The following is a 10,243-nucleotide window of genomic DNA, read 5'->3' on the forward strand; positions in this document are numbered from 1 at the left end:
AGGCTCAAGATTGATTTCGTTCTGTTCCGTTGAAAAGCTGCTTCTCCTTTTTTCCTTTTTCTCCTTGCACAGGTATGATTAACACATCAAAAGGCTGCTTTGCTTTGCTTAACAATATTATATGCTTAACTGCTTCATTAATTGAATCATTGCAGTGTTTGCTTGTTAGGGCTGGTTTCCACGTAACAAATCTGTTTTATTTGTGGCTAGTTTGTTTTTTTTAAGTGCCTTTTCTTTCTCCTCCTTGAAATTGCTCCAGTGTCCGTTGTGAGAAAGTGGGTGAGGAATTGGGGCTCTGAGTGGTCCACTGACCACTGCAATTGCAAGCCCTGAACTCTTTCCCACGGCCTTTGCACAGGGGTCCAATAAGGAAAAGATCAGGACCTGGTCTGATCAAGAACACATCCGAACCGGCAGCCTGACCCAATAATTCAGTGCTCAAGTTTAGACAAGCCTTCACTGAAACAGCAAGGAACTCAAACAGAGGGATCTAACTAGAATTGCAGCAGGAATCTAGAACCCTCCTGACATGGGCATGTCCAGTCTCCTCTAACATGCCAAGGAGGAGAGGGTGGTCTTGATGGAGGCTCCAGTCAAGCTCCAGAACCTGAGACACCAGCTGCTGCTTTTTCTCTGCAGGCCTGGCAGACTGAACTCTGTGGCTCAAGGATGCCCTCCAGGCTACAGCTGATCCAAAGACCCCATACCAGTCCTCTAGGCCCAATTGAGTCCCAGCCTCGGAGCTTTCCCCTCCGTTTCAGTACCTTATCTCCAGTGGGAGAATTCTCCCTCAGCTCCCATTCCCCTTGCGCTGCTTGTCAAGGTGATCTCGACTCTCACCTTACTTTGAGGACGCACCTGCCTCTGGAGCACAACCAGAGCCCCTGCTCCATTTGGAAGGTTCCACGCAGAGATCCCACAGACCACCACCCACCAAGCGGGCTCAAAATCCAGTCCGTGGGAGGGCCCACTGCATGCCACACAGGTGAAGAGGAGGTGGTCTGGACTCTCAAGCAAGGAAGCAGCACCTGCAAGCTTGTCAACTCCCTTACAAGGACACTCTATAGAAGGCTACCTGGAGACAGCCCAGTGATTCAGGAATGCATGGCCCAAGAATGTGGCTCTCCTGCTTTACATTCCTTCTGGTCTTTGGTTAGCATGTGGGGGCACTCAGCAGGCCTCCTTTGCTGTTTAGGTGCTCTGGTGAGCTCAAACCCCCCCCCCCCCCACTCAGCCTTGCACAAGAGCTCTCCCAGGTGCTGTCTTCTCAGCTTCTCCTCCCTGGAACCCACCACTTGCTGCTGGATAAATTCAACTCCAGGTCAGACCCCTCCAGGGACATCCCCTTGGGCTGCCAGGACCTCAGCTGAGCTTAGCCCCCAGACTCGGTTTCTCTCCCTAGCTTGGTCTGAAAGAATATCTCCTCTCTCCTCCCACCCCCCCTTTCCATAAGCGCAGCCAGTTTGTCAGGGTAATGGACTGTGGCTGTCCCACCCGACATGTCCAACAGCAGACATGATGTATGAAACACTCCCATTTGATGCATTAGCTACAGTCCTGATAAAGATTTACCGGCCAGGCTTTTGCTGGGAGAATCAGGTCAGGGCAGCCCTTGCACAGGGTTGCATCAGGCCTCCACGAAGGCCCTCAGGAGCTGGCTGTCAGTCCAGGTGGCTCAGAAGAGAGTCTGTGGTCCAGAACAAGTAGCGGTCACGTTCTAGAGCAACCAACAGGGTCCTAAGAAGGGCCAGGTACATGGTCAGAGCCAGGCAGGGGTCAAGGTTGACAGTAGCAATCAAGAGAAGACAGCAGGTGCAGAGGCCTCGCACCTGAGATGAGCGGCCTGGGTCGAGGAGAAGCTCTGAGGCTGCACAGGGCTGAGTGCACAGGGATTTGAGGGGGTGGACAGCTGACGGGATCCTCAGGCAAGTTGGTACTACAGCCTGGATCAGTGGCGTAGCTAGAGGGGGTGCAAAGCACTAAGTTTTGCTGGGAGCCTCTCTGCAGCTTGCAAGCAGCCCTTCCTCCTCACCTTTGGAGCCATTCCAGCTTGTGGGGGGGGGGAGCAAAACAGAGGCTTTCAACTCCATGTTGCTCCCCCCTGTCCAGAATAGCTCCGAAGGGGAGGGGCTGCTTGCACAGATTGGGAAGCAGTGATCTAGTCCAGGGGTCGCCAAACCCAGTGCAGAAAGCGGTGTTGTGTGCTTTTTATTTTGCTATCGCTGGAAAAACCTTCTCTGCTGATGCCACCTGTTTTTGGCTAACATGGCAGGGAGAAAATACAACTGGATTGGTTCTCTTGGTAACACCCTCCCCTCCCCAAACTGCTATCCAACTCTCTGCCCCCCCCTCCACCAATATCTGATGACCCCTGAAGTCTTCAGCAATGCGGCACCATCAACATGATGCTGGAACTAACCTTTTTTGGACACAGGACTCCTTCAAGAAGTCCAGCCCACCCTGAGCCGCTTCCACCAACTCCCTGCTCCCCTTTTCCCGCTGCCTCGCCTGATAAAAGGAACACAGCAACATCATTTGATCTGAAATCTCTCTCCTCCTACCTGCCTGAGAGTTTAAAAACTCTCCCTTTTGAACATTTTAAATATGACAAGCATCTTTCCTTGGTGGTAAACATCCCCCCAGTGCTCTAATTTATTAATTATTTGGAAATTTTCAGAATTTGCATATTCTTTCTAGTTGCTTTTTTTTTTTTTTTAATGCTTCTGGAGGGGTCCAGTTGCTAAAAGGGAATATCAAGAAATTGTGTTTAAGAATCATTTGCGGAGATGAGAATTGTGGGAGTGCTTCCTGAAATCAGTCCCTCTTCTCACTCTGCAACATCTGAACCCAGAAAGATGCCCTGCTGGATCAGGCCAAATGTTCACCTAGTTCACTAAATGTTCCCGACCTTTAGGAGCTCATGAACACTGAGACAAAAACTGAAATTATTGTGGACCACACTACAACCCTGGTTGGCAACCTTCAGTCTCGAAAGACTATGGTAGAAGCCTACAGCACCCGGGATTCCCAGGCGGTCTCCCATCCAAGTACTAACCAGGCCTGACCCTGCTTAGCTTCCAAGATCAGACAAGATCGGGAGATAGTGTTCAGTATAGGGAGATGGTTGGCAACCTTCAGTCTGGAAAGACTATGGTAGAAGCCTACAGCACCCGGTATTCCCAGGCGGTCTCCCATCCAAGTACTAACCAGGCCGGACCCTGCTTAGCTTCCGAGATCAGACAAGATCGGGAGATAGTGTTCAGTATAGGGAGATGGTTGGCAACCTTCAGTCTGGAAAGACTATGGTAGAAGCCTACAGCACCCGGGATTCCCAGGCGGTCTCCCATCCAAGTACTAACCAGGCCGGACCCTGCTTAGCTTCCGAGATCAGACAAGATCGGGAGATAGTGTTCAGTATAGGGAGATGGTTGGCAACCCTCAGTCTGGAAAGACTATGAAAGAAGCCTACAGCACCCGGTATTCCCAGGCGGTCTCCCATCCAAGTACTAACCAGGCCAGACCCTGCTTAGCTTCCGAGATCAGACGAGATCGGGAGATAGTGTTCAGTATAGGGAGATGGCTGGAAACCTTCAGTCTGGAAAGACTATGGTAGAAGCCTACAGCACCCGGTATTCCCAGGCGGTCTCTCATCCAAGTACTAACCAGGCTGGACCCTGCTTAGCTTCCGAGATCAGACAAGATCGGGAGATAGCGTTCAGTATAGGGAGATGGCTGGAAACCTTCAGTCTGGAAAGACTATGGTAGAAGCCTACAGCACCCGGTATTCCCAGGCGGTCTCCCATCCAAGTACTAACCAGGCCTGACCCTGCTTAGCTTCCGAGATCAGACGAGATCACATACTGTGTAATAATTAGAGAACATTTATTAGAGATTTACTATTTATAGAGAAGATTTCTGGGTTGCTGCTTTTGTTGCCAGCTGTGGCTACAGGTGGTCTGTTCTCTGCTCTCTCTGGTGGTCCGTGAGGAAGCATCTCCCAAGTGAGTGCCCCCCCCATGGACTACCAGAGATAGCAGAGAATGGACTGCCCAGCTGACACTTCATTGACAACTACAGACAGTCTGCTGTCCACCCGCTCTGGTGGTCTGCGGGGGAGCACTCACTCGGCGAGATGCTTGAAGTGATCAAAGATGATCCTTTCCCTGAGATCTTGTGAACCACTTCTCAGGGTCTCACGGACCACCTGTGGTCCCCAGACCACAGATTGGGAACCAGTGTTCTAGTCCAGGGGTCGCCAAACCCAGGCCCGGGGGCCAGATGCGGCCCGCAGAGAGCCTCTATCCAGCCCGCAGCCAGCCTCTGATCCCCCGAGAGCCTCTGGCCTAGCTGACCAAACACAACCAGAATTGTGCTTGTGGGGTGGGGGAATGGGGCTCTATTTAAGTGTGCTTTATATCTTGGACTGTGTTAGTGCTTGGAGAAATCCTGGACATTTGAGCTCATTCATTCATTCAAGTTCCATCTCTAATGTATTTATTTAAATTTTATATTTAATTTTTTTCCGGCCCTCGACACTGCGCCAGATATTTGATGTGGCCCTTCAGCCGAAAAATTTAAGAGACCCCCGATCTAATCCAATGTCCTGCTTCCATCAGTGGCCAACCAGATGACCCAATAGGAAGCCCATGTGGGGAATATGAAGGCAATACCCTCATCTGTGATTCGCCCCAGGACCTGGTGATCGTAGATAGACTACTTCCAAACATGGACTAGTTCGTAGATAGACTACTTCCAAACATGTTCAGCTAACATTGCTTTGCTGATCTCTCTGCCCTTCTTCAGCACTGAGGATAATGTTATCCAACACTGAAGATAAACAGGAAGGTGAGGAGGAATCTCACTGTCATGTATTGCTTGTGAGTTCTATGTTCTTCAGCTGTTACCCTGCACATCCCTGATCTTGTCTGACCTCGGAAGCTAAGCAGGGTCCGGCCTGGTTAGTACTTGGATGGGAGACCGCCTGGGAATACCGGGTGCTGTAGGCTTCTACCATAGTCTTTCCAGACTGAAGGTTGCCAACCATCTCCCTATACTGAACACTATCTCCTGATCTTGTCTGACCTCGGAAGATAAGCAGGGTCAGGCCTGGTTAAGTACTTGGATGGGAGACCGCCTAGGAATGCTGGGTGCTGTAGGCTTATACCATAGTCTTTCGATACTGAAGGTTGCCAACCATCTCCCTATACTGAACACTATCTCCTGATCTTGTCTGACCTCGGAAGCTAAGCAGGGTCAGGCCTGGTTAGTACCTGGATGGGAGACTGCCTGGGAATACCGGGTGCTGTAGGCTTCTACCATAGTCTTTCGAGACTGAAGCTTGCCAACCATCTCCCTCTACTGAACACTATCTCCCGATCTCGTCTGATCTTGGAAGCTAAGCAGGGTCAGGCCTGGTTAGTACCTGGATGGGAGACCGCCTGGGAATACCGGGTGCTGTAGGCTTATACCATAGTCTTTCCAGACTGAAGGTTGCCAACCATCTCCCTCTACTGAACACTATCTCCCGATCTTGTCTGATCTTGGAAGCTAAGCAGGGTCAGGCCTGGTTAGTACTTGGATGGGAGACCGCCTGCGAATCCCGGGTGCTGTAGGCTTATACCATAGTCTTTCAAGACTGAAGGTTGCCAACCAACCATTTCTATGTTCTTCACAAGCAAGATACAGGATGATGGTGAGGTTCCTCCCCACCTTCTTCTTTAAATCTGACTGCCAAGAGAAGTTGATGGTCAAGAGGGACTGGACATTATGTGCACTATCTTGCTTCTCTGTCATGCGGGGTGCGCAGTTGGTCTTACGCCCTTCGCTCCCTGACTTTAAGCAAAACTGGAGAAAGGAGAAGACGGGAGAATAAAGCCCCGCGAAATGTTTTCCATTAACAAAACGTTGCCTTTGAGAGAGGCACGACATGGAAATGACATATCAAAAGTAGCAAGAGCAGTTTCCTTGCGCTCCCCAGCAGTTCTCCATCTGCAGTCGGTAAACTGATTTGTTGTGGCAAATGAAGTCTCTGGAGAAAACAGCCTTCAAGGGTTGTGGGGGGGTGGGAGAGGGAGGGAGGGAAGGAAGGAAGGAAGGAACCCACTCAGACAATTGCAAATTGGTTTTGTACAGTCAACAGTGTCGATTCTCATCTGACTCCCTTCCTATTGCCAGGATGGGATTTCAGGTGCTGTAGCAGCATTCGATGCTTTGCAAAAGTGGGGCACCCGGAGGGGCCGCCACCCTCCAGGGCCATAGGCGGTGGGGGCCCGATGAGCGTGGCAGCTGGTGGGCAGGGGTGAGAGGCGAATTGTAAGTCAACCAGGGAGAAAAGCACAGGACCCTTTCTTCCAACTGTTCCCATTCCTCCTGTCCTGTTCCTAACCCTGAGAATTCACCAGCCCTTGCCTTTGGGACAGGCTTTGTTTTAAAAAAAGAAAATGCTCATGTAAGCTGCTAGAGTTGCTTTGTCAAGTTATCACCTTTCCCCAGGGTCTGCAGAAATTAAATCTCAGTGTTTCTCAAACTGTGCTCAGGACCCACCAGGTGGGCTGCGAGCCAATTTCAGGTGGGTCCCCATTCATCTCGATATTTTATTTTTAATATATTAGACGTGATGCTGTCATGGCACGTGGCTGCATTTGGGGAAATGTTACGGACCTGTACTTTGAACAAGCTGCTTTTAACAATGATGGTAAATGGGACTTAATCCTGGACAGGACTGCAGCCTAGGATTGTTAAAAAAAATTTCCTGCTTGATGATGTCACTTCCGGTCACAACGTTGCTTCCGGTGGGTCCTGACACGTTCTCACGTTCTAAAAAGTGGGTCCCGGTGCCAAATGTGTGAGAACCACTGCTGTATGGGAAAAGGTAGGTACATAAGAACATAAGAACAGCCCCACTGGATCAGGCCATAGGCCCATCTAGTCCAGCTTCCTGTATCTCACAGCGGCCCACCAAATGCCCCAGGGAGCACACCTGATAACAAGAGACCTGCAAGGCATTCTGGGAATTGTAGTTAAGAACAAAAGAACAGCCCCACTGGATCAGGCCACAGGCCCATCTAGTCCAGCTTCCTGTATCTCACAGTGGCCCACCAAATGCCCCAGGGAGCACACCTGATAACAAGAGACCTGCAAGGCATTCTGGGAATTGTAGTTAAGAACAAAAGAACAGCCCCACTGGATCAGGCCACAGGCCCATCTAGTCCAGCTTCCTGTATCTCACAGCGGCCCACCAAATGCCCCAGGGAGCACACCAGATAACAAGGGACCTGCAAGGCATTCTGGGAATTGTAGTTAAGAACATAAGAACAGCCCCACTGGATCAGGCCAGAGGCCCATCTAGTCCAGCTTCCTGTATCTCACAGCAGCCCACCAAATGCCCCAGGGAGCACACCAGACAACAAGAGACCTGCATCCTGGTGCCCTCCCTTGCATCTGACATAGCCCATTTCTAAAATCAGGAGGCTGTACATACACATCTCATCTGGCTTGTACCCCGTAATGGATTTTTCCTCCAGAAACTTGTCCAATCCCCTTTTAAAGGTGTCCAGGCCAGACGCCATCACCACATCCTGTGGCAAGGAGTTCCACAGACCGACCACACGCTGAGTAAAGAAATATTTTCTTTTGTCTGTCCTAACCCGCCCAACACTCAATTTTAGTGGATGTCCCCTGGTTCTGGTGTTATGTGAGAGTGTAAAGAGCATCTCCCTATCCACCCTGTCCATCCCCTGCAAGATGCACGCATAGGTGCATGCATCTTGCCTCTAGTGCACATGTTCATCAAGACATGTGCATGAGCATTAAGACACTGTGCGGTGGACATCCTGCCATTCCACCCTGAAATAGCTGTGAAGAGTTGCTCAATACGGCATCCACCCCAGTTGCCCCTGTTTTCCCAGGACAATTGAAGAACTGCTGCTAGAATTCTTCTTGCGGCTCCCAGGGTTAGTGGACTTGGCTGCTTCAAGGGGCAGGCTGGGGGGCGATGGTGAATGGGCAGGGCTGCTCTGCGCTCCCCACCTACCTGCTACCTCCCACTGCTTCATTCAGCAGCTTCATAGCGAGAGAACAAGGCCCAGAGCAGTGGCAGCCCATCTCATTCACCAGCGATGTTGCTGTGACTAAGCAATTACAGCAATGGAGAAAATAGGGGGCTGCAGTCACAGACTCTTCCAATCAACTCCTTCCAGAGCAGCGACAGAAGCAGGAGCGTTCTGCCTACTGCCTCCAGGCTGGGCACTCACCTTGCCCTCCCTCTGCTTGGCTGCTCCACTTCCTGGTTCTCCAGGAAGCCCATGGAAGGAAGACAGCGGCTGAAGAAGGGCCAGTGTCCCCCTCTCCTCCTCACACTTCCTTCCTGGCTGGCTTCCCAGGCTTTTCAAATCAGGAGGTCCGCCAGGATAAAGAGGGAAGAGTCTGGCACCTGCAGCGGAGAGGAGGCTGCCAGCGTCTGTGTCTGCGCACACTGATACACAACAGTGGTGCGCATAGGAGGGCAGGGGCTCATGACGGCGGCGGGGGGGGGGGCGTGGTGTGTGGCACCACTCAGGTGCCTGCCTAACTTGGGCCAGGCTGGGTGGTGGCTGTTGTGTGTGTCATTGATCATTCTGGGCTGGTGTTAAGAGAAACCGTTAATAAAAATGTTCTTGTGTTGCGCTTTTGAACGGGACGCTTTTTGAAATGGTTCTGTTTAATTTTCCTTGAATTGTTAATGAACTATTTGATGCTGCTGTCTGTTTTTTTTGTCCCGGGTATTCCTGCCCTTATTGGCGAACTGTTTGCTAATCTGTTGCAGTGGCATAGCTAGAGGGGGTGCAAAGCACTAGGTTTTGCAGGCGCCTAAACGTACCCTGCAAGCAGCCCCACGCCACTCCCCTTCGGAGCCAGACATTCCACCTCCATTTTGCTCCCACCACCCAGAATGGCTCTGCGGGGGGGGGGGCACAGCCCTGCGAAAAGGTGGCATTTTTACCCTGCACATGCCCGATCTCGTCTGATCTCGGAAGCTAAGCAGAGTCAGGCCTGGTTACTACTTGGATGGGAGACCGCCAGGGAATTCCAGGTGCTGTAGGCTTCTACCAGAGTCTTTCGAGACTGAAGGCTGCCAACCATCTCCCTATACTGAACACTATCTCCCGATCTTGTCTGATCTCGGAAGCTAAGCAGGGTCAGGCCTGGTTACTACTTGGATGGGAGACCGCCAGGGAATTCCGGGTGCTGTAGGCTTCTACCATAGTCTTTCGAGACTGAAGGTTGCCAGCCATCTCCCTATACTGAACACTATCTCCCGATCTCGTCTGATCTCGGAAGCTAAGCAGGGTCAGCTGGTTAGTGCTTGGATGGGAGACCGCCTGGGAATATCAGGTGCTGTAGGCTTCTACCATAGGCTTTTGAGACTGAAGGTTGCCAACCAGTAGATGGAACGACTTAGGATCTCCCAGCCACCCTCCCAGTTTCCCAAGGAACTCCTCTTGGCCCCGTCCAGCTGAAGATAATGGAGTCTCGACCCTTCTCTGAGTGCCAAGGACAAAGCGTCAGGAAGAACAAGTGTTTTGTGCAGCTGGCCAAATGGAGAATTATAACTTCATGGAGGGAATAAACAGCCCCAGGAACAGATGAGCTCTGAAAAGAAGCCGCAGCCTATTTACATGCAAATACCTTGATTAATCAAGGATGAGTGTCCTGAAGATATCAGGGCAGTCCAGAAGGTCATCCAGCACTTAGCCAGCAGCAGCAGGGCTCTCAGGCTCTGTGGGGGAAGGCCCAGAAGTCAAGGCGGCCATTTCTCACACTCCGACTGTTAAGAGGCCCCAAAGCAGCTTTGGAGAGGGGTGTTGGCGGACGGGGGGGGGGGGCTTTTGCACTAGCTGTTGGTTTGCAGGTAAGTCACACTAAGAAAGAGCAGTGAGCAAGGAGAGTTCTAAAGCAGCAACAGTTCCCCACAGCAACAGCAACAGCAACAGCAGCAGACCCCCACCCCCATTTTTGGACACAAAAATGCAAACACCTGCTGATGCCTCTGCACCAGCAAGTGAATTTGTTGGCATTTCTTCATCCCAGGATGTCCTGACGACTCTCATTCTAGAGGGGTGGGGGTGGTGTCGGGGTCTCTCTTCACAGCATCTCCACCAAACTACTGCTCCAAGGATTTGAGGGGATTGGTTGGGGGGAGCTATGGCTGGTATGACACTAGGATAGGTACGGCCTTCGGATGTTGCCCCTGGTGCTCAGCAAC

General features: G+C 51.4%; 4 pseudogenes; 3 read left to right on the forward strand and 1 right to left on the reverse strand.

The window, feature by feature from the left end:
- Positions 1–3,462: 3,462 nt before the first annotated feature.
- Positions 3,463–3,588, reverse strand: LOC136634747 (5S ribosomal RNA; annotated as a pseudogene).
- A 1,301-nt stretch (positions 3,589–4,889) lies between these two features.
- On the forward strand, positions 4,890–5,006 carry LOC136634862 (5S ribosomal RNA; annotated as a pseudogene).
- Positions 5,007–5,340: 334 nt separating this feature from the next.
- Positions 5,341–5,463, forward strand: LOC136634972 (5S ribosomal RNA; annotated as a pseudogene).
- A 3,500-nt stretch (positions 5,464–8,963) lies between these two features.
- Positions 8,964–9,082, forward strand: LOC136634981 (5S ribosomal RNA; annotated as a pseudogene).
- Positions 9,083–10,243: the final 1,161 nt, after the last annotated feature.

Source organism: Tiliqua scincoides, chromosome 14 (assembly GCF_035046505.1).
Source record: "Tiliqua scincoides isolate rTilSci1 chromosome 14, rTilSci1.hap2, whole genome shotgun sequence".
Classification (NCBI taxonomy): domain Eukaryota; kingdom Metazoa; phylum Chordata; class Lepidosauria; order Squamata; family Scincidae; genus Tiliqua; species Tiliqua scincoides.